Source organism: Lissotriton vulgaris, chromosome 11 (genome assembly GCF_964263255.1).
Source record: "Lissotriton vulgaris chromosome 11, aLisVul1.2, whole genome shotgun sequence".
Taxonomy (NCBI): Eukaryota; Metazoa; Chordata; class Amphibia; order Caudata; family Salamandridae; genus Lissotriton; species Lissotriton vulgaris.
Genome location: NC_141699.1, coordinates 482,874,332 through 482,895,794, shown reverse-complemented (window position 1 = coordinate 482,895,794; position 21,463 = coordinate 482,874,332). Strand labels below are relative to the sequence as shown.

General features: G+C 44.5%; 20 non-coding genes across 20 annotated transcripts; all 20 read left to right on the top strand.

Moving 5' to 3' along the window:
- The first annotated feature begins 132 nt into the window (after positions 1 to 132).
- Positions 133 to 214, top strand: TRNAS-CGA (transfer RNA serine (anticodon CGA)). Its single transcript has one exon. It is a non-coding gene; the product is annotated as a tRNA-Ser (tRNA).
- Positions 215 to 757: 543 nt separating this feature from the next.
- On the top strand, positions 758 to 839 carry TRNAS-UGA (transfer RNA serine (anticodon UGA)). Its single transcript has one exon. It is a non-coding gene; the product is annotated as a tRNA-Ser (tRNA).
- Positions 840 to 1,382: 543 nt separating this feature from the next.
- Positions 1,383 to 1,464, top strand: TRNAS-UGA (transfer RNA serine (anticodon UGA)). The gene has a single exon. It is a non-coding gene; the product is annotated as a tRNA-Ser (tRNA).
- Positions 1,465 to 2,635: 1,171 nt separating this feature from the next.
- Positions 2,636 to 2,717, top strand: TRNAS-CGA (transfer RNA serine (anticodon CGA)). The gene has a single exon. It is a non-coding gene; the product is annotated as a tRNA-Ser (tRNA).
- A 544-nt stretch (positions 2,718 to 3,261) lies between these two features.
- Positions 3,262 to 3,343, top strand: TRNAL-UAA (transfer RNA leucine (anticodon UAA)). Its single transcript has one exon. It is a non-coding gene; the product is annotated as a tRNA-Leu (tRNA).
- Positions 3,344 to 4,511: 1,168 nt separating this feature from the next.
- Positions 4,512 to 4,593, top strand: TRNAS-UGA (transfer RNA serine (anticodon UGA)). Its single transcript has one exon. It is a non-coding gene; the product is annotated as a tRNA-Ser (tRNA).
- Positions 4,594 to 5,748: 1,155 nt separating this feature from the next.
- Positions 5,749 to 5,830, top strand: TRNAS-CGA (transfer RNA serine (anticodon CGA)). Its single transcript has one exon. It is a non-coding gene; the product is annotated as a tRNA-Ser (tRNA).
- Positions 5,831 to 6,372: 542 nt separating this feature from the next.
- TRNAS-CGA (transfer RNA serine (anticodon CGA)) lies at positions 6,373 to 6,454 on the top strand. Its single transcript has one exon. It is a non-coding gene; the product is annotated as a tRNA-Ser (tRNA).
- A 1,171-nt stretch (positions 6,455 to 7,625) lies between these two features.
- TRNAS-UGA (transfer RNA serine (anticodon UGA)) lies at positions 7,626 to 7,707 on the top strand. Its single transcript has one exon. It is a non-coding gene; the product is annotated as a tRNA-Ser (tRNA).
- Positions 7,708 to 8,253: 546 nt separating this feature from the next.
- Positions 8,254 to 8,335, top strand: TRNAL-CAA (transfer RNA leucine (anticodon CAA)). Its single transcript has one exon. It is a non-coding gene; the product is annotated as a tRNA-Leu (tRNA).
- A 1,172-nt stretch (positions 8,336 to 9,507) lies between these two features.
- TRNAS-CGA (transfer RNA serine (anticodon CGA)) lies at positions 9,508 to 9,589 on the top strand. The gene has a single exon. It is a non-coding gene; the product is annotated as a tRNA-Ser (tRNA).
- Positions 9,590 to 10,132: 543 nt separating this feature from the next.
- On the top strand, positions 10,133 to 10,214 carry TRNAS-UGA (transfer RNA serine (anticodon UGA)). The gene has a single exon. It is a non-coding gene; the product is annotated as a tRNA-Ser (tRNA).
- A 546-nt stretch (positions 10,215 to 10,760) lies between these two features.
- On the top strand, positions 10,761 to 10,842 carry TRNAS-CGA (transfer RNA serine (anticodon CGA)). Its single transcript has one exon. It is a non-coding gene; the product is annotated as a tRNA-Ser (tRNA).
- A 542-nt stretch (positions 10,843 to 11,384) lies between these two features.
- TRNAS-UGA (transfer RNA serine (anticodon UGA)) lies at positions 11,385 to 11,466 on the top strand. The gene has a single exon. It is a non-coding gene; the product is annotated as a tRNA-Ser (tRNA).
- A 542-nt stretch (positions 11,467 to 12,008) lies between these two features.
- Positions 12,009 to 12,090, top strand: TRNAS-CGA (transfer RNA serine (anticodon CGA)). Its single transcript has one exon. It is a non-coding gene; the product is annotated as a tRNA-Ser (tRNA).
- Positions 12,091 to 12,633: 543 nt separating this feature from the next.
- Positions 12,634 to 12,715, top strand: TRNAS-UGA (transfer RNA serine (anticodon UGA)). Its single transcript has one exon. It is a non-coding gene; the product is annotated as a tRNA-Ser (tRNA).
- Positions 12,716 to 13,258: 543 nt separating this feature from the next.
- On the top strand, positions 13,259 to 13,340 carry TRNAS-UGA (transfer RNA serine (anticodon UGA)). The gene has a single exon. It is a non-coding gene; the product is annotated as a tRNA-Ser (tRNA).
- Positions 13,341 to 15,132: 1,792 nt separating this feature from the next.
- Positions 15,133 to 15,214, top strand: TRNAS-CGA (transfer RNA serine (anticodon CGA)). Its single transcript has one exon. It is a non-coding gene; the product is annotated as a tRNA-Ser (tRNA).
- Positions 15,215 to 17,630: 2,416 nt separating this feature from the next.
- Positions 17,631 to 17,712, top strand: TRNAS-UGA (transfer RNA serine (anticodon UGA)). The gene has a single exon. It is a non-coding gene; the product is annotated as a tRNA-Ser (tRNA).
- A 542-nt stretch (positions 17,713 to 18,254) lies between these two features.
- TRNAS-CGA (transfer RNA serine (anticodon CGA)) lies at positions 18,255 to 18,336 on the top strand. Its single transcript has one exon. It is a non-coding gene; the product is annotated as a tRNA-Ser (tRNA).
- Positions 18,337 to 21,463: the final 3,127 nt, after the last annotated feature.

The window sequence follows — 21,463 nt, the reverse complement described above, 5'->3', positions numbered from 1 at the left end:
TGCAAAATAAGTGAGGACAACAGGGCACTGCTGGTACGTGCCCCGTCCTTCCGTTACTTTATTTTTTTGGTCTCCGCCTGACATGAGCAGAGCATGGCTCGTATACGACAACAGTGACATCAAACTCATGCAGCTGCGATGGCCGAGTGGTTAAGGCGTTGCACTCGAAATCCAATGGGGTTTCCCTGCGCGGGTTCGAATCCTGCTTGCAGCGTAGTGTGATTTTGCATGAACACCATTTGGTTTAGTTAAGCAAATGTTCACTTCTCGTTACGCAATCCTCATCAAGTCACAGATTTATATGGCAAAAACTCAAACTAGATGTAAACATTGAAAAAATTTCCACACCTAGGAAGTGTTTTAGAGAGCAGGTGGCTCGGAAGGGTTTGTAGTCTGCACCTATCCTAGCTGATCTAGACAAGTTACGAAATGAGTAATTTTTTTTATGAAGTGTGTCTTGTTTAGGCTTTTGGACTCTTTCTGAGTACACTTAAGGGCCCGTTGCCACCGCCGTAATATATGGAAACGAGGGTAGAAATGTGCAGTGATTGATTACCGCTCATCTGTGCCCTGTCACTCATTTTGAGTGATGCAAATTGCTATTTTTATTAATTGTATGAAAGTATGCGAAATAAGTGAGGACAACAGGGCACTGCTGGTATGTGCCCCGTCCTTCCGTTACTTTATTTTTTAGGTCTCGACCTGACATGAGTAGCGCATGGCTCGTATACGACAACAGTGACATCATACTCATGCAGCTGCGATGGCTGAGTGGTTAAGGCGTTGGACTTGAAATCCAATGGGGTTTCCCCGCATAGGTTCGAATCCTGCTTGCAGCGGCATGAGATTTTGCATGAACACCATTTGGTTTAGTTAAGTAAATGTTCACTTCTCATTACACAATCCTCATCAAGTCACAGAGTTAAACTGCAAAAACTCAAACTAGATGTAAACATTGAGACAATTTCCACACTCAGGAAGTGTTTTAGAGAGCAGGTGGCTCGGAAGGGTTCGTAGTCTGGACCTGTCCTGCCTGATCTAGACAAGTCATGAAAAGAGTACTTTTTTTTATGAAGCGTGTCTTGTTTAAGCTTTTGGACTCTTTCTGAGTACACTTAAGGGCCCGTTGCCACCGCCGTAATATAGGGAAACGAGGATAGAAATGTGCAGTGATTGATTACCGCTCATCAGTGCCCTGTCACTCACTTTGAGTGATGCATATTGCTATTTTTATTAATTGTATGAAAGCATGCAAAATAAGTGAGGACAACAGGGCACTGCTGGTACGTGCCCCGTCCTTCTGTTACTTTATTTTTTATGTCTCGGCCTGACGTGAGTAGTGCATGGCTCGTATACGACAACTGTGACATCATACTCATGCAGCTGCGATGGCTGAGTGGTTAAGGCGTTGGACTTGAAATCCAATGGGGTTTCCCCATGTAGGTTCGAATCCTGCTTGCAGCGGCATGAGATTTTGCATGAACACCATTTGGATATGTTAAGTAAATGTTCACTTCTCATTACGCAATCCTCATCAAGTCACTGAGTTAAACTGCAAAAACTCAAACTAGATGTAAACATTGAGACAATTTCCACACCCAGGAAGTGTTTTAGAGAGCAGGTGGCTCGGAAGGGTTCATAGTCTGGACCTGTCCTGCCTGATCTAGACAAGTCATGAAAAGAGTACTTTTTTTTATGAAGCGTGTCTTGTTTAAGCTTTTGGACTCTTTCTGAGTACACTTAAGGGCCCGTTGCCACCGCCGTAATATAGGGAAACGAGGATAGAAATGTGCAGTGATTGATTACCGCTCATCGGTGCCCTGTCACTCACTTTGAGTGATGCATATTGCTATTTTTATTAATTGTATGAAAGCATGCAAAATAAGTGAGGACAACAGGGCACTGCTGGTACGTGCCCCGTCCTTCTGTTACTTTATTTTTTATGTCTCGGCCTGACGTGAGTAGTGCATGGCTCGTATACGACAACTGTGACATCATACTCACGCAGCTGCGATGGCCGAGTGGTTAAGGCGTTGGACTTGAAATCCAATAGGGTTTCCCCGCGTAGGTTCGAATACTGCTTGCAGCGTCATGAGATTTTGCATGAACACCATTTTGTTTTGTTAAGTAAATGTTCACTTCTTGTTACGCAATCCTCATCAAGTCACAGAGTTAAACGGCAAAAACTCTAACTAGATATAAACATTGAGACAATTTCCACACCCAGGAAGTGTTTTAGGGAGCAGGTGCCTCGGAAGGGTTCGTAGTCTGGACCTGTTCTGCATGATCTAGACAAGTCACGAAAAGAGTAATTATTTTTTTTATGAAGCGTGTCTTGTTTAGGCTTTTGGACTCTTTCTTAGTACACTTAAGGGCCCGTTACCACCACCGTAATATAGGGAAAAGAGGGTAGAAATGCGCAGTGATTGATTACCGCTCATCTGTGCCCTGTCACTCACTTTGAGTGATGCTTGTTGCTATTTTTATAAATTGTATGAAAGCATTCAAAATAAGTGGGGGATACAGGGCACTGCTGGTACGTGCCCTGTCCTGCCATTACTTTAATTTTTAGGTCTCGGCCTGACATGAGCAGAGCATGGCTCGTATACGACAACAGTGACATCATACTCATGCAGCTGCCATGGCCGAGTGGTTAAGGCGTTGGACTCGAAATTCAATGGGGTTTCCCTGCGCAGGTTCGAATCCTGCTTGCAGCGTAGTGTGATTTTGCATGAACACCATTTGGTTTAGTTAAGGAAATGTTCACTTCTCGTTACGCAATCCTCATCAAGTCACAGAGTTAAATGGCAAAAACTCAAACTAAATGTAAACATTGAAACAATTTCCACACCTAGGAAGTGTTTTAGAGAGCAGGTGGCTCGGAAGGGTTTGTAGTCTGGACCTATCCTGCCTGATCTAGACAAGTTACGAAATGAGTAATTTTTTTTTATGAAGCGTGTCTTGTTTAAGCTTTTGGACTCTTTCTGAGTACACTTAAGGGCCCGTTGCCACCGCCGTAATATAGGGAAACGAGGATAGAAATGTGCAGTGATTGATTACCGCTCATCGGTGCCCTGTCACTCACTTTGAGTGATGTGTATTGCTATTTTTATTAATTGTATGAAAGCATGCAAAATAAGTGAGGACAACAGGGCACTGCTGGTACGTGCCCCGTCCTTCTGTTACTTTATTTTTTATGTCTCGGCCTGACGTGAGTAGTGCATGGCTCGTATACGACAACTGTGACATCATACTCACGCAGCTGCGATGGCCGAGTGGTTAAGGTGTTGGGCTTAAAATCCAATGGGGTTTCCCCGCGTAGGTTCGAATCCTGCTTGCAGTGGCATAAGATTTTGCATGAACACCATTTGGTTAAGTTAAGTAAATGTTCACTTCTCATTACGCAATCCTCATCAAGTCACAGAGTTAAACTGCAAAAGCTCAAACTAGATGTAAACATTGAGACAATTTCCACACCCAGGAAGTGTTTTAGAGAGCAGGTGGCTCAGAAGGGTTCGTAGTCTGGACCTGTCCTGCCTGATCTAGACAAGTCATGAAAAGAGTACTTTTTTTTATGAAGCGTGTCTTGTTTAAGCTTTTGGACTCTTTCTGAGTACACTTAAGGGCCCTTTGCCACCGCCGTAATATAGGGAAACGAGGATAGAAATGTGCAGTGATTGATTACCGCTCATCGGTGCCCTGTCACTCACTTTGAGTGATGCATGTTGCTATTTTTATTAATTGTGTGAAAGCATGCAAAATAAGTGAGGACAACAGGGCACGGCTGGCACGTGCCCCGTCCTTCTGTTACTTTATTTTTTATGTCTCGGCCTGACGTGAGTAGTGCATGGCTCGTATACGACAACTGTGACATCATACTCACGCAGCTGCGATGGCCGCGTGGTTAAGGCGTTGGACTTGAAATCCAATGGGGTTTCTCTGCGTAGGTTTGAATCCTGCTTGCAGCGTCATGAGATTTTGCATGAACACCATTTGGTTTAGTTAAGTAAATGTTTACTTCTTGTTACGCAATCCTCATCAAGTCACAGAGTTAAACGGCAAAAACTCAAACTAGATGTAAACATTGAAACAATTTCCACACCTAGGAAGTGTTTTAGAGAGCAGGTGGCTCGGAAGGGTTTGTAGTCTGGACCTATCCTGCCTGATCTAGACAAGTTACGAAATGAGTAATTTTTTTTATGAAGCGTGTCTTGTTTAGGCTTTTGGACTCTTTCTGAGTACACTGAAGGGCCCGTTGCCACCGCAGTAATATATGGAAACGAGGGTAGAAATGTGCAGTGATTGATTACCGCTCATCTGTGCCCTGTCACTCATTTTGAGTGATGCATATTGCTATTTTTATTAATTGTATGAAAGTATGCGAAATAAGTGAGGACAACAGGGCACTGCTGGTATGTGCCCCGTCCTTCCGTTACTTTATTTTTTAGGTCTCGACCTGACATGAGTAGCGCATGGCTCGTATACGACAACAGTGACATCATACTCACGCAGCTGCGATGGCCGAGTGGTTAAGGCGTTGGACTTGAAATCCAATGGGGTTTCCCCGCGTAGGTTCGAATCCTGCTTGCAGCGGCATGAACACCATTTGGTTAAGTTAAGTAAATGTTCACTTCTCATTACGCAATCCTCATCAAGTCACAGAGTTAAACTGCAAAAACTCAAACTAGATGTAAACATTGAGACAATTTCCACACCCAGGAAGTGTTTTAGAGAGCAGGTGGCTCGGAAGGGTTCGTAGTCTGGACCTGTCCTGCCTGATCTAGACAAGTCATGAAAAGAGTACTTTTTTTTATGAAGCGTGTCTTGTTTAAGCTTTTGGACTCTTTCTGAGTACACTTAAGGGCCCGTTGCCACCGCCGTAATATATGGAAACGAGGGTAGAAATGTGCAGTGATTGATTACCGCTCATCTGTGCCCTGTCACTCATTTTGAGTGATGCATATTGCTATTTTTATTAATTGTATGAAAGTATGCGAAATAAGTGAGGACAACAGGGCACTGCTGGTATGTGCCCCGTCCTTCCGTTACTTTATTTTTTAGGTCTCGACCTGACATGAGTAGCGCATGGCTCGTATACGACAACAGTGACTTCATACTCACGCAGCTGCGATGGCCGAGTGCTTAAGGCGCTGGACTTGAAATCCAATGGCGTTTCCCCATGTAGGTTCGAATCCTGCTTGCAGCGGCATGAGATTTTGCATGAACACCATTTGGTTAAGTTAAGTAAATGTTCACTTCTCATTACGCAATCCTCATCAAGTCACTGAGTTAAACTGCAAAAACTCAAACTAGATGTAAACATTGAGACAATTTCCACACCCAGGAAGTGTTTTAGAGAGCAGGTGGCTCGGAAGGGTTCGTAGTCTGGACCTGTCCTGCCTGATCTAGACAAGTCATGAAAAGAGTACTTTTTTTTATGAAGCGTGTCTTGTTTAAGCTTTTGGACTCTTTCTGAATATACTTAAGGGCCCGTTACCACCGCCGTAATATAGGGAAAAGAGGGTAGAAATGCGCAATGATTGATTACCACTCATCTGTGCCCTTTCACTCACTTTGAGTGATGCATGTTGCTATTTTTATTAATTGTATGAAAGCATGCAAAATAAGTGAGGACAACAGGGCACTGCTGGTACGTGCCCCGTCCTTCTGTTACTTTATTTTTTGGTCTCGGCCTGACATGAGCAGAGTATGGCTCGTATACGACAACAGTGACATCATACTCATGCAGCTGCGATGGCCGAGTGGTTAAGGCGTTGGACTCGAAATCCAATGGGGTTTCCCCGCGCAGGTTTGAATCCTGCTTGCAGCGTAGTGTGATTTTGCATGAACACCATTTGGTTTAGTTAAGGAAATGTTCACTTCTCGTTCGCAATCCTCATCAAGTCACAGGGTTAAATGGAAAAAACTCAAACTAGATGTAAACATTGAGACAATTTCCACACCCAGGAAGTGTTTTAGAGAGCTGGTGGCTCGGAAGGGTTTGTAGTCTGGACCTGTCCTGCCTGATCTAGACAAGTCATGAAAAGAGTACTTTTTTTTATGATGCATGTCTTGTTTAGGCTTTTGGACTCTTTCTTAGTACACTTAAGGGCCTGTTACCACTGCCGTAATATAGGGAAAAGTGGGTAGAAACATGCAGTGATTGATTACCACTCATCTGTGCCCTTTCACTCACTTTGAGTGATGCATGTTGCTATTTTTATCAATTGTATGAAAGCATGCGAAATAAGTGAGGACAACAGGGCACTGCTGGTACGTGCCCCGTCCTTCCGTTACTTTATTTTTTTGGTCTCCGCCTGACATGAGCAGAGCATGGCTCGTATACGACAACAGTGACATCATAATCATGCAGCTGCGATGGCCGAGCGGTTAAGGCGTTGGACTCGAAATCCAATGGGGTTTCCCTGCGCAGGTTCGAATCCTGCTTGCAGCGTAGTGTGATTTTGCATGAACACCATTTGGTTTAGTTAAGGAAATGTTCACTTCTCGTTACGCAATCCTCATCAAGTCACAGAGTTATATGGTAAAAACTCAAACTAGATGTAAACATTGAAACAATTTCCACACCTAGGAAGTGTTTTAGAGAGCAGGTGGCTCAGAAGGGTTTGTAGTCTGGACCTATCCTGCCTGATCTAGACAAGTTACGAAATGAGTAATTTTTTTTTTTATGAAGCGTGTCTTGTTTAGGCTTTTGGACTCTTTCTGAGTACACTTAAGGGCCCGTTGCCACCGCCGTAATATATGGAAACGAGGGTAGAAATGTGCAGTGATTGATTACCGCTCATCTGTGCCCTGTCACTCATTTTGAGTGATGCATATTGCTATTTTTATTAATTGTATGAAAGCATGCAAAATAAGTGAGGACAACAGGGCACTGCTGGTACGTGCCCCGTCCTTCCGTTACTTTATTTTTTAGGTCTCGACCTGACATGAGTAGCGCATGGCTCGTATACGACAACAGTGACATCATACTCATGCAGCTGCGATGGCCGAGTGGTTAAGGTGTTGGACTTGAAATCCAATGGGGTTTCACCGCGTAGGTTCAAATCCTGCTTGCAGCGGCATGAGATTTTGCATGAACACCATTTGGTTTAGTAAAGTAAATGTTCACTTCTCATTACGCAATCCTCATCAAGTCACAGAGTTAAACTGCAAAAACTCAAACTAGATGTAAACATTGAGACAATTTCCACACTCAGGAAGTGTTTTAGAGAGCAGGTGGCTCGGAAGGGTTCGTAGTCTGGACCTGTCCTGCCTGATCTAGACAAGTCATGAAAAGAGTACTTTTTTTTATGAAGCGTGTCTTGTTTAAGCTTTTGGACTCTTTCTGAGTACACTTAAGGGCCCGTTGCCACCGCCGTAATATAGGGAAACGAGGATAGAAATGTGCAGTGATTGATTACCGCTCATCGGTGCCCTGTCACTCACTTTGAGTGATGCGTATTGCTATTTTTATTAATTGTATGAAAGCATGCAAAATAAGTGAGGACAACAGGGCACTGCTGGTACGTGCCCCGTCTTTCTGTTACTTTATTTTTTATGTCTCGGCCTGACGTGAGTAGTGCATGGCTCGTATACGACAACTGTGACATCATACTCACGCAGCTGCGATGGCCGAGTGGTTAAGGCGTTGGACTTGAAATCCAATGGGGTTTACCCGCGTAGGTTCGAATCCTGCTTGCAGCGTCATGAGATTTTGCATGAACACTATTTGGTTTAGTTAAGTAAATGTTCACTTCTTGTTACGCAATCCTCATCAAGTCACAGAGTTAAACGGCAAAAACTCAAACTAGATGTAAACATTGAGACAATTTCCACACCCAGGAAGTGTTTTAGAGAGCAGGTGCCTCGGAAGGGTTCGTAGTCTGGACCTGTCCTGCATGATCTAGACAAGTCACGAAAAGAGTAAATATTTTTTTTATGAAGCGTGTCTTGTTTAGGCTTTTGGACTCTTTCTTAGTACACTTAAGGGCCCGTTACCACCACCGTAATATAGGGAAAAGAGGGTAGAAATGCGCAGTGATTGATTACCGCTCATATGTGCCCTGTCGCTCACTTTGAGTGATGCTTGTTGCTATTTTTATTAATTGTATGAAAGCATTCAAAATAAGTGGGGGATACAGGGCACTGCTGGTAAGTGCCCTGTCCTGCCCTTACTTTAATTTTTAGGTCTCGGCCTGACGTGAGCAGCGTATGGCTCGTATACGACAACAGTGACATCATTCTCATGCAGCTGCGATGGCTGAGTGGTTAAGGCGTTGGACTCAAAATCCAAGGGGGTTTCCCTGCGCAGGTTCGAATCCTGGTTGCAGCGTAGTGTGATTTTGCATGAACACCATTTGGTTTAGTTAAGTAAATGTTCACTTCTCGTTACACAATCCTCATCAAGTCACAGAGTTAAATGGAAAAAACTCAAACTAGATGTAAACATTGAGACAATTTCCACACTCAGGAAGTGTTTTAGAGAGCAGGTGGCTCGGAAGGGTTCGTAGTCTGGACCTGTCCTGCCTGATCTAGACAAGTCATGAAAAGAGTACTTTTTTTTTATGAAGCGTGTCTTGTTTACGCTTTTGGACTCTTTCTGAGTACACTTAAGGGCCCGTTGCCACCGCCGTAATATAGGGAAACGAGGATAGAAATGTGCAGTGATTGATTGCCGCTCATCGGTGCCCTGTCACTCACTTTGAGTGATGCGTATTGCTATTTTTATTAATTGTATGAAAGCATGCAAAATAAGTGAGGACAACAGGGCACTGCTGGTACGTGCCCCGTCCTTCTGTTACTTTATTTTTTAAGTCTCGGCCTGACATGAGTAGCGCATGGCTCGTATATGACAACAGTGACATCATACTCACGCAGCTGCGATGGCCGAGTGGTTAAGGCGTTGGACTTGAAATCCAATGGGGTTTCCCCGATTAGGTTCGAATCCTGCTTGCAGCGGCATGAGATTTTGCATGAACACCATTTGGTTTAGTTAAGTAAATGTTCACTTCTTGTTACGCAATCCTCATCAAGTCACAGAGTTAAACGGCAAAAACTCAAACTAGATGTAAACATTGAGACAATTTCCACACCCAGGAAGTGTTTTAGAGAGCAGTTGCCTCGGAAGGGTTCGTAGTCTGGACCTGTTCTGCATGATCTAGACAAGTCACGAAAAGAGTAATTATTTTTTTTATGAAGAGTGTCTTGTTTAGGCTTTTGGACTCTTTCTTAGTACACTTAAGGGCCCGTTACCACCGCCGTAATATAGAGAAAAGAGGGTAGAAATGCGCAGTGATTGATTACCACTCATCTGTGCCCTTTAACTCACTTTGAGTGATGCATGTTGCTATTTTTATTAATTGTATGAAAGCATGCAAAATAAGTGAGGACAACAGGGCACTGCTGGTACGTGCCCCGTCTTTCTCTTACTTTATTTTTTTGGTCTCAGCCTGACATGAGCAGAGTATGGCTCGTATACGACAACAGTGACATCATACTCATGAAGCTGCGATGGCCGAGTGGTTAAGGCGTTGGACTCGAAAACCAATGGGGTTTCCCTGCGCAGGTTCGAATCCTGCTTGCAGTGTAGTGTGATTTTGCATGAACACCATTTGGTTTAGTTAAGGAAATGTTCACTTCTCGTTACGCAATCCTCATCAAGTCAAAGAGTTAAACGGCAAAAACTCAAACTAGATGTAAACATTGAGACAATTTCCACACCAAGGAAGTGTTTTAGAGAGCAGGTGGCTCGGAAGGGTTTGTAGTCTGGACCTATCCTGCCTGATCTAGACAAGTTACGAAAAGAGTAATTTTTTTTATGAAGCGTGTCTTGTTTAGGCTTTTGGACTCTTTCTGAGTACAATTAAGGGCCCGTTGCCACCGACGTAATATAGGGAAACGAGGATAGAAATGTGCAGTGATTGATTACCGCTCATCGGTGCCCTGTCACTCACTTTGAGTGATGCGTATTGCTGTTTTTATTAATTGTATGAAAGTATGCGAAATAAGTGAGGACAACAGGGCACTGCTGGTACGTGCCCCGTCCTTCTGTTACTTTATTTTTTAGGTCTCGGCCTGACGTGAGTAGTGCATGGCTCGTATACGACAACAGTGACATCATACTCACGCAGCTGCGATGGCCGAGTGGTTAAGGCGTTGGACTTGAAATCCAATGGGGTTTCCCCGCGTTGGTTCGAATCCTGCTTGCAGTGCCATGAGATTTTGCATGAACACCATTTGGTTTAGTTAAGTAAATGTTCACTTCTTGTTACGCAATCCTCTTCAAGTCACAGAGTTAAACGGCAAAAACTCAAACTAGATGTAAACATTGAGACAATTTCCACACCCAGGAAGTGTTTTAGAGAGCAGGTGCCTCGGAAGGGTTCGTAGTCTGGACCTGTCCTGCATGATCTAGACAAGTCACGAAAAGAGTAATTATTTTTTTTATGAAGCGTGTCTTGTTTAGGCTTTTGGACTCTTTCTTAGTACACTTAAGGGCCCGTTACCACCGCTGTAATATAGAGAAAAGAGGGTAGAAATGCGCAGTGATTGATTACCACTCATCTGTGCCCTGTCACTCACTTTGAGTGATGCATGTTGCTATTTTTATTAATTGTATGAAAGCATGCAAAATAAGTGAGGACAACAGGGCACTGCTGGTACGTGCCCCGTCCTTCTCTTACTTTATTTTTTTGGTCTCAGCCTGACATGAGCAGAGTATGGCTCGTATACGACAACAGTGACATCATACTCATGAAGCTGCGATGGCCGAGTGGTTAAGGCGTTGGACTCGAAAACCAATGGGGTTTACCTGCGCAGGTTCGAATCCTGCTTGCAGCGTAGTGTGATTTTGCATGAACACCATTTGGTTTAGTTAAGGAAATGTTCACTTCTCGTTCGCAATCCTCATCAAGTCACAGAGTTAAATGGCAAAAACTCAAACTAGATGTAAACATTGAAACTATTTCCACACCTAGGAAGTGTTTTAGAGAGCAGGTGGCTCGGAAGGGTTTGTAGTCTGGACCTATCCTGCCTGATCTAGACAAGTTACGAAAAGAGTAATTTTTTTTATGAAGCGTGTCTTGTTTAGGCTTTTGGACTCTTTCTGAGTACAATTAAGGGCCCGTTGCCACCGCCGTAATATAGGGAAACGAGGGTAGAAATGTGCAGTGATTGATTACCGCTCATCTGTGCCCTGTCACTCACTTTGAGTGATGCGTATTGCTATTTTTATTAATTGTATGAAAGTATGTGAAATAAGTGAGGACAACAGGGCACTGCTGGTACGTGCCCCGTCCTTCCGTTACTTTATTTTTTAGGTCTCGGCCAGACATGAGTAGCGCATGGCTCGTATTCGACAACAGTGACATCATACTCGTGCAGCTGCGATGGCCAAGTGGTCAAGGTGTTGGACTTGAAATCCAATGGGGTTTCCCCGCGTAGGTTCGAATCCTGCTTGCAGCTCATGAGATTTTGCATGAACACCATTTGGTTTAGTTAAGTAAATGTTCACTTCTTATTACGCAATCCTCATCAAGTCACAGAGTTAAACGGCAAAAACTCAAACTAGATGTAAACATTGAGACAATTTCCACACCCAGGAAGTGTTTTAGAGAGCTGGTGGCTCGGAAGGGTTTGTAGTCTGGACCTGTCCTGCCTGATCTAGACAAGTCATGAAAAGAGTACTTTTTTTTATGATGCATGTCTTGTTTAGGCTTTTGGACTCTTTCTTAGTACACTTAAGGGCCCGTTACCACTGCCTTAATATAGGGAAAAGTGGGTAGAAACATGCAGTGATTGATTACCACTCATCTGTGCCCTTTCACTCACTTTGAGTGATGCATGTTGCTATTTTTATTAATTGTATGAAAGCATGTAAAATAAGTGAGGACAACAGGGCACTGCTGGTACGTGCCCCGTCGTTCCGTTACTTTATTTTTTTGGTCTCCGCCTGACATGAGCGGAGCATGGCTCGTATACGACAACAGTGACATCATACTCACGCAGCTGCGATGGCCGAGTGGTTAAGGTGTTGGACTCGAAATCCAATGGGGTTTCCCTGCACAGGTTTGAATCTTGCTTGCAGCGTAGTGTGATTTTGCATGAACACCATTTGGTTTAGTTAAGGAAATGTTCACTTCTCGTTACGCAATCCTCATCAAGTCACAGAGTTAAATGGCAAAAACTCAAACTAGATGTAAACATTGAAACAATTTCCACACCTAGGAAGTGTTTTAGAGAGCAGGTGGCTCGGAAGGGTTTGTAGTCTGGACCTATCCTGCCTGATCTAGACAAGTTACGAAATGATTAATTTTTTTTATGAAGCGTGTCTTGTTTAGGCTCTTGGACTCTTTCTGAGTACACTTAAGGGCCCGTTGCCACCGCCGTAATATATGGAAACGAGGGTAGAAATGTGCAGTGATTGATTACCGCTCATCTGTGCCCTGTCACTCATTTTGAGTGATGCATATTGCTATTTTTTTTAATTGTATGAAAGTATGCGAAATAAGTGAGGACAACAGGGCACTGCTGGTATGTGCCCCGTCCTTCCGTTACTTTATTTTTTAGGTCTCGACCTGACATGAGTAGCGCATGGCTCGTATACGACAACAGTGACAACATACTGACGCAGCTGCGATGGCCGAGTGGTCAAGGCGTTGGACTTGAAATCCAATGGGGTTTCCCCGCGTAGGTTCGAATCCTGCTTGCAGCGGCGTTAGATTTTGCATGAACACCATTTGGTTTAGTTAAGTAAATGTTCACTTCTCATTACGCAATCCTCATCAAGTCACAGAGTTAAACTGCAAAAACTCAAACTAGATGTAAACATTGAGACAATTTCCACACCCAGGAAGTGTTTTAGAGAGCAGGTGGCTCGGAAGGGTTCGTAGTCTGGACCTGTCCTGCCTGATCTAGACAAGTCATGAAAAGAGTACTTTTTCTTATGAAGCGTGTCTTGTTTAAGCTTTTGGACTCTTTCTGAGTACACTTAAGGGCCCGTTGCCACCGCCGTAATATAGGGAAACGAGGCTAGAAATGTGCAGTGATTGATTACCGCTCATCGGTGCCCTGTCTCTCACTTTGAGTGATGCGTATTGCTATTTTTATTAATTGTATGAAAGCATGCAAAATAAGTGAGGACAACAGGGCACTGCTGGTACGTGCCCCGTCCTTCTGTTACTTTATTTTTTATGTCTCGGCCTGACGTGAGTAGTGCATGGCTCGTATACGACAACTGTGACATCAAACTCACGCAGCTGCGATGGCCGAGTGGTTAAGGCGTTAGACTTGAAATCCAATGGGGTCTCCCCGCGTAGGTTCGAATCCTGCTTGCAGCGTCATGAGATTTTGCATTAACACCATTTGGTTCAGTTAAGTAAATGTTCACTTCTCGTTACGTAATCCTCATCAAGTCACAGAGTTAAACGGCAGAAACTCAAACTAGATGTAAACATTGAGACAATTTCCACACCCAGGAAGTGTTTTAGAGAGCAGGTGGCTCGGAAGGGTTCGTAGTCTGGACCAGTCCTGCCTGATCTAGACAAGTCATGAAAAGAGTACTTGTTTTATGAAGCGTGTCTTGTTTAAGCTTTTGGACTCTTTCTGAGTATACTTAAGGGCCCTTTGCCACCAACGTAATATAGGGAAACGAGGATAGAAATGTGCAGTGATTGATTACCGCTCATCGTTGCCCTGTCACTCACTTTGAGTGATGCGTATTGCTATTTTTATTAATTGTATGAAAGCATGCAAAATAAGTGAGGACAACAGGGCACTGCTGGTACGTGACCCGTCCTTCTGTTACTTTATTTTTTATGTCTCGGCCTGACGTGAGTAGTGCATGGCTCGTATACGACAACTGAGACATCATACTCACGCAGCTGTGATGGCCGAGTGGTTAAGGCGTTAGACTTGAAATCCAATGGGGTTTCCCCGCGTAGGTTCAAATCCTGCTTGCAGCGTCATGAGATTTTGCATGAACACCATTTGGTTTAGTTAAGTAAATGTTCACTTCTCGTTACGCAATCCTCATCAAGTCACAGAGTTCAACGGCAAAAACTCAAACTAGATGTAAACATTGAGACAATTTCCACACCCAGGAAGTGTTTTAGAGAGCAGGTGGCTCGGAAGGGTTCGTAGTCTGGACCTGTCCTGCCTGATCTAGACAAGTCATGAAAAGAGTACTTTTTTTTATGAAGCGTGTCTTGTTTAAGCTTTTGGACTCTTTCTGAGTACACTTAAGGGACCGTTGCCACCGCCGTAATATAGGGAAACGAGGATAGAAATGTGCAGTGATTGATTACCGCTCATCGGTGCCCTGTCTCTCACTTTGAGTGATGCGTATTGCTATTTTTATTAATTGTATGAAAGCATGCAAAATAAGTGAGGACAACAGGGCACTGCTGGTACGTGCCCCGTCCTTCTGTTACTTTATTTTTTATTTCTCGGCCTGACGTAAGTAGTGCATGGCTCGTATACGACAACTGTGACATCATACTCACACAGCTGCGATGGCCGAATGGTTAAGGCGTTGGACTTGAAATCCAATGGGGTTTCCCTGCGTAAGTTCGAATCCTGCTTGCAGCGGCATGAGATTTAGCATGAACACCATTTGGTTTAGTTAAGTAAATGTTCACTTCTCATTACGCAATCCTCATCAAGTCACAGAGTTAAACTGCAAAAACTCAAACTAGATGGAAACATTGAGACAATTTCCACACCCAGGAAGTGTTTTAGAGAGCAGGTGGCTCAGAAGGGTTCGTAGTCTGGACCTGTCCTGCCTGATCTAGACAAGTCATGAAAAGAGTACTTTTTTTTATGAAGCGTGTCTTGTTTAAGCTTTTGGACTCTTTCTGAGTACACTTAAGGGCCCGTTGCCACCGCCGTAATATAGGGAAACGAGGATAGAAATGTGCAGTGATTGATTACCGCTCATCGGTGCCCTGTCACTCACTTTGAGTGATGCGTATTGCTATTTTTATTAATTGTATGAAAGCATGCAAAATAAGTGAGGACAACAGGGCACTGCTGGTACGTGCCCCGTCCTTCTCTTACTTTATTTTTTTGGTCTCAGCCTGACATGAGCAGAGTATGGCTCGTATACGACAACAGTGACATCATACTCATGAAGCTGCGATGGCCGAGTGGTTAAGGCGTTGGACTCGAAAACCAATGGGGTTTCCCTGCGCAGGTTCGAATCCTGCTTGCAGTGTAGTGTGATTTTGCATGAACACCATTTGGTTTAGTTAAGTAAATGTTCACTTCTCATTACGCAATCCTCATCAAGTCACAGAGTTAAACTGCAAAAACTGAAACTAGATGTAAACATTGAGACAATTTCCACACCCAGGAAGTGTTTTAGAGAGCAGGTGGCTCGGAAGGGTTCGTAGTCTGGACCTGTCCTGCCTGATCTAGACAAGTCATGAAAAGAGTACTTTTTTTTATGAAGCGTGTCTTGTTTAAGCTTTTGGACTCTTTCTGAGTACACCTAAGGGCCCGTTGCCACCGCCGTAATATAGGGAAACGAGGATAGAAATGTGCAGTGATTGATTACCGCTCATCGGTGCCCTGTCTCTTACTTTGAGTGATGCGTATTGCTATTTTTATTAATTGTATGAAAGCATGCAAAATAAGTGAGGACAACAGGGCACTGCTGGTACGTGCCCCGTCCTTCTGTTACTTTATTTTTTATGTCTCGGCCTGACGTGAGTAGTGCATGGCTCGTATACGACAACTGTGACATCATACTCACGCAGCTGTGATGGCCGAGTGGTTAAGGCGTTAGACTTGAAATCCAATGGGGTTTCCCTGCGTAGGTTCAAATCCTGCTTGCAGCGTCATGAGATTTTGCATGAACACCATTTGGTTTAGTTAAGTAAATGTTCACTTCTCGTTACGCAATCCTCATCAAGTCACAGAGTTAAACGGCAAAAACTCAAACTAGATGTAAACATTGAGACAATTTCCACACCAGGAAGTGTTTTAGAGAGCAGGTGGCTCGTAAGGGTTCGTAGTCAGGACCTGTCCTGCCTGATCTAGACAAGTCATGAAAAGATTACTTTTTTTATGAAGCGTGTCTTGTTTAAGCTTTTGGACTCTTTCTGAGTATACTTAAGGGCCCGTTGCCACCGACGTAATATAGGGAAACGAGGATAGAAATGTGCAGTGATTGATTACCGCTCATCGGTGCCCTGTCACTCACTTTGAGTGATGCGTATTGCTGTTTTTATTAATTGTATGAAAGCATGCAAAATAAGTGAGGACAACAGGGCACTGCTGGTACGTGCCCCGTCCTTCTGTTACTTTATTTTTTATGTCTCGGCCTGACGTGAGTAGTGCATGGCTCGTATACGACAACTGTGACATCATACGCACGCAGCTATGATGGCCGAGTGGTTAAGGTGTTGGACTTGAAACCCAATGGGGTTTCCCCGCGTAGGTTTGAATCTTGCTTGCAGCGTCATGAGATTTTGCATGAACACCATTTGGTTTAGTTAAGTAAATGTTCACTTCTCGTTACGCAATCCTCATCAAGTCACAGAGTTAAACGGCAAAAACTCAAACTAGATGTAAACATTGAGACAATTTCCACACCCAGGAAGTGTTTTAGAGAGCTGGTGGCTCGGAAGGGTTCGTAGTCTGGATCTGTCCTGCCTGATCTAGACAAGTCATGAAAAGAGTACTTTTTTTTATGAAGCGTGTCTTGTTTAAGCTTTTGGACTCTTTCTGAGTACACTTAAGGGCCCGTTGCCACCGCCGTAATATAGGGAAACGAGGATAGAAATGTGCAGTGATTGATTACCGCTCATCGTTGCCCTGTCACTCACTTTGAGTGATGCGTATTGCTATTTTTATTAATTGTATGAAAGCATGCAAAATAAGTGAGGACAACAGGGCACTGCTGGTACGTGCCCCGTCGTTCTGTTACTTTATTTTTTATGTCTCTGCCTGACGTGAGTAGTGCATGGCTCGTATACGACAACTGTGACATCATACTCACGCAGCTGCGATGGCCGAATGGTTAAGGCGTTGAACTTGAAATCCAATGGGGTTTCCCTGCGTAAGTTCGAATCCTGCTTGCAGCGGCATGAGATTTTGCATGAACACCATTTGGTTTAGTTAAGTAAATGTTCACTTCTCATTACGCAATCCTCATCAAGTCACAGAGTTAAACTGCAAAAACTGAAACTAGATGTAAACATTGAGACAATTTCCACACCCAGGAAGTGTTTTAGAGAGCAGGTGGCTCGGAAGGGTTCGTAGTCTGGACCTGTCCTGCCTGATCTAGACAAGTCATGAAAAGAGTACTTTTTTTTATGAAGCGTGTCTTGTTTAAGCTTTTGGACTCTTTCTGAGTACACCTAAGGGCCCGTTGCCACCGCCGTAATATAGGGAAACGAGGATAGAAATGTGCAGTGATTGATTACCGCTCATCGGTGCCCTGTCTCTTACTTTGAGTGATGCGTATTGCTATTTTTATTAATTGTATGAAAGCATGCAAAATAAGTGAGGACAACAGGGCACTGCTGGTACGTGCCCCGTCCTTCTGTTACTTTATTTTTTATGTCTCGGCCTGACGTGAGTAGCGCATGGCTCGTATACGACAACAGTGACATCATACTCACGCAGCTGCGATGGCCGAGTGGTCAAGGCGTTGGACTTGAAATCCAATGGGGTTTCCCCGCGTAGGTTCGAATCCTGCTTGCAGCGTCATGAGATTTTGCATGAACACCATTTGGTTTAGTTAAGTAAATGTTCACTTCTCGTTACGCAATCCTCATCAAGTCACAGAGTTAAACGGCAAAAACACAAACTAGATGTAAACATTGAGACAATTTCCACACCCAGGAAGTGTTTTAGAGAGCTGGTGGCTCGGAAGGGTTAGTAGTCTGGACCTGTCCTGCCTGATCTAGACAAGTCATGAAAAGAGTACTTTTTTTATGATGCATGTCTTGTTTAGGCTTTTGGACTCTTTCTTAGTTCACTTAAGGGCCCGTTACCACCGCCGTAATATAGGGAAAAGTTGGTAGAAACATGCAGTGAATGATTACCACTCATCTGTGCCCTTTCACTCACTTTGAGTGATGCATGTTGCTATTTTTATTAATTGTATGAAAGCATGCAAAATAAGTGAGGACTACAGGGCACTGCTGGTACGTGCCCAGTCCTTCCGTTACTTTATTTTTTTGGTCTCCGCCTGACATGAGCAGAGCATGGCTCGTATACGACAACAGTGACATCATACTCATGCAGCTGCGATGGCTGAGCGGTTAAGGCATTGGACTCGAAATCCAATGGGGTTTCCCTGCGCAGGTTCAAATCCTGCTTGCAGCGTAGTGTGATTTTGCATGAACACCATTTGGTTTAGTTAAGGAAATGTTCACTTCTCGTTACGCAATCCTCATCAAGTCACAGAGTTAAATGGCAAAAACTCAAACTAGATGTAAACATTGAAACAATTTCCACAACTAGGAATTGTTTTAGAGAGCAGGTGGCTCGGAAGGGTTTGTAGTCTGGACCTATCCTGCCTGATCTAGACAAGGTACGAAATGAGTAATTTTTTTTATGAAGGGTGTCTTGTTTAGGCTTTTGGACTCTTTCTGAGTACACTTAAGGGCCCGTTGCCACCGCCGTAATATATGGAAACGAGGGTAGAAATGTGCAGTGATTGATTACCACTCATCTGTGCCCTGTCACTCATTTTGAGTGATGCATATTGCTATTTTTATTAATTGTATGAAAGTATGCGAAATAAGTGAGGACAACAGGGCACTGCTGGTATGTGCCCCGTCCTTCCGTTACTTTATTTTTTAGGTCTCGACCTGACATGAGTAGCGCATGGCTCGTATACGACAACAGTGACATCATACTCACGCAGCTGGGATGGCAGAGTGGTTAAGGCGTTGGACTTGAATTCCAATGGGGTTTCTCCGCGCAGGTTCAAATCCTGCTTGCAGCGTAGTGTGATTTTGCATGAACACCATTTGGTTTAGTTAAGGAAATGTTCACTTCTCGTTACGCAATCCTCATCAAGTCACAGAGTTAAATGGCAAAAACTCAAACTAGATGTAAACATTGAGACAATTTCCACACCCAGGAAGTGTTTTAGAGAGCAGGTGGCTCGGAAGGGTTCGTAGTCTGGACCTGTCCTGCCTGATCTAGACAAGTCATGAAAAGAGTACTTTTTTTTATGAAGCGTGTCTTGTTTAAGCTTTTGGACTCTTTCTGAGTACACTTAAGGGCCCGTTGCCACCGCAGTAATATAGGGAAACGAGGATAGAAATGTGCAGTGATTGATTACCGCTCATCGGTGCCCTGTCACTCACTTTGAGTGATGCGTATTGCTATTTTTAGGTCTCGGCTAAACGCGCGGAAGCGCGTCTCCGCCGAGATCTTTTGTCAGTGAGTGTGCTTCCCAGGAGACAGTTCCGGCCGCGAGCATCCTTGGAGCCGATTTGAAACGTGAACGTGCGCTGTGGCCAGGCGCTGTCTCCTGGGAAGCTCAAGCACCACACACGCATGCGCATACAAACACACAAGCGCCCATGCACGCACGCACATACATATATACAGAGACACCCCCCCTTGACACATACACACACACGTGCACACACACAAGTGCACCGAGGCCCCCCTCCCTCCCTCCCCCGCCACCGTCGCACACATACATACACACACAAGCATACACGCACACACACACACACAAGTGCACCAAGCCCCCACAGCCTTTTGGAACTTACCTGGCCAATGTCTGCTCTCAGCACGCGGCGCCCAACGTCCTGCTGGCGCGGCCCCGGGGCTCCACACCGCTCACAGGAGCCCCGGGCGCGAGACGCATTTGACTCCGCCTGCCTCCTCTTCCGGTCTGGACGTGGCCCCGCCCCCGTCACAGGGGACCGTGCCTGACTTCCGGGGCGGCCGCGGCGGGATTCCGGGGGCATTTAGTGAATGAGCAGTTTAATATTGACGCCGGAAGGGCTGTCCCGCTTCCCCGTGCAGCACCATCGAGGAGCCGGCCTCCCGAGGATCCCAGGAGCAGGTCTCGTCGTCCCCAGGTAAAACGCTCAGCATAGCACGCCGGGTTGCCGGGCTTGGTGACGCCTCTGGTAGCATGGCTAGCCGGCTGTGTGAGCCTTGATTGAAGTACCAGGGCCGGGCACTGTACTTCCCTTCGTAACGGGCTGGTTGGGGCACTTATCTGATCGCAGGGACGGCCTTCATTCATAGCGGGGACTGCCTCAAGTGACTACCGGGACTGCCGGGGCTATGTATGCATAAATGCAGACCTCTCTCTGATCAGTCGACCACCAGCTACCAATGCGGGGGAGACCCACATTTCTAATCCGACATCCTGGCCATACCGCCTACCTCCATTGAGGGTCTTTACCCCCGCGTTTTCTGCCTAAAACTAGTGGCCCAAAGGGTAGAGACTTCAGGAACCAGTGGCACCAGTAACAGTAACGCAACCGTGAACGGCGCAGGACAGCTGCTGCACCCTCCTCTGGCACTAAGGTGACCCGTTCCAAACAACTGCAATTGGTGCTTCATCTACGCCACTTAAGAACTGCTTTAGTTTGAGTACAAAGGATCGTTCTCCTAAAGTGGTCCAGGCTCACAAAGACTGCGAGCAGTGCATAATCTCCTGCCCTTGAGGAACTGTTCTTGCCTTAATGTTTTCCCACTGAAAGTCCGTCACTATTAGAAACCCGGTAACAGCCATTCCAAAAGACCTTTGACTGATTCCTTTTGGTTGCATATGGTGACTTCTTACTATTGTTGCAGCCAAATAAAATGAGTGCCAACCTAGCATGTATTGATTCGGTTGCTTTTTCCATAATATTCCTACAACCTTTTTCTCTTTCCTAGATGTATTCTTTACAATCTCTCTGCTGTAATAATACCAATAGTTAAGATAAAGACTGTCCTCCCCGGGAGAACCATATTTGGGATTAAAGCTTTCAGTCTTTTGGTACTACAGTCTAGCGAGAGGGTGATTTAGAAGAAAGAAATTTAATCAACTCTTTTGAGGTTTGTACATCCAACAAGTAAGTGTGCTTCTCAAAGAGAGGGGCAGCTTACACTCTTCAACTGCCTCGCTCTACGTGAGGCCTAGGCGCAAATTGTAGAAACAGCATGTTAGAGAGATCCTAATGATGTGTTCCTGGAATATTGTCATCATACTAGTCTGACAGTTCTTCATTGGTAACATACCAGTAATGCAATGAGTGAACACGTTTTGACGCCATCTTAAATTGGGCTATTTTCTTAAATTTGCACGTGACTGGACATGTCACTAAAGTCCTATGCGCCAATTTTTTTAAGGAATTTCTGAAAGATACCTGGAACCAGGAACGTTTTCATACAGAAATGTGACATCATTAGGAAAAATATTCAGGAACAAAATATTAGGAATATATAAGGAAAATACTAGCACCATAGCACTCTTCAGTGATTATGGTTG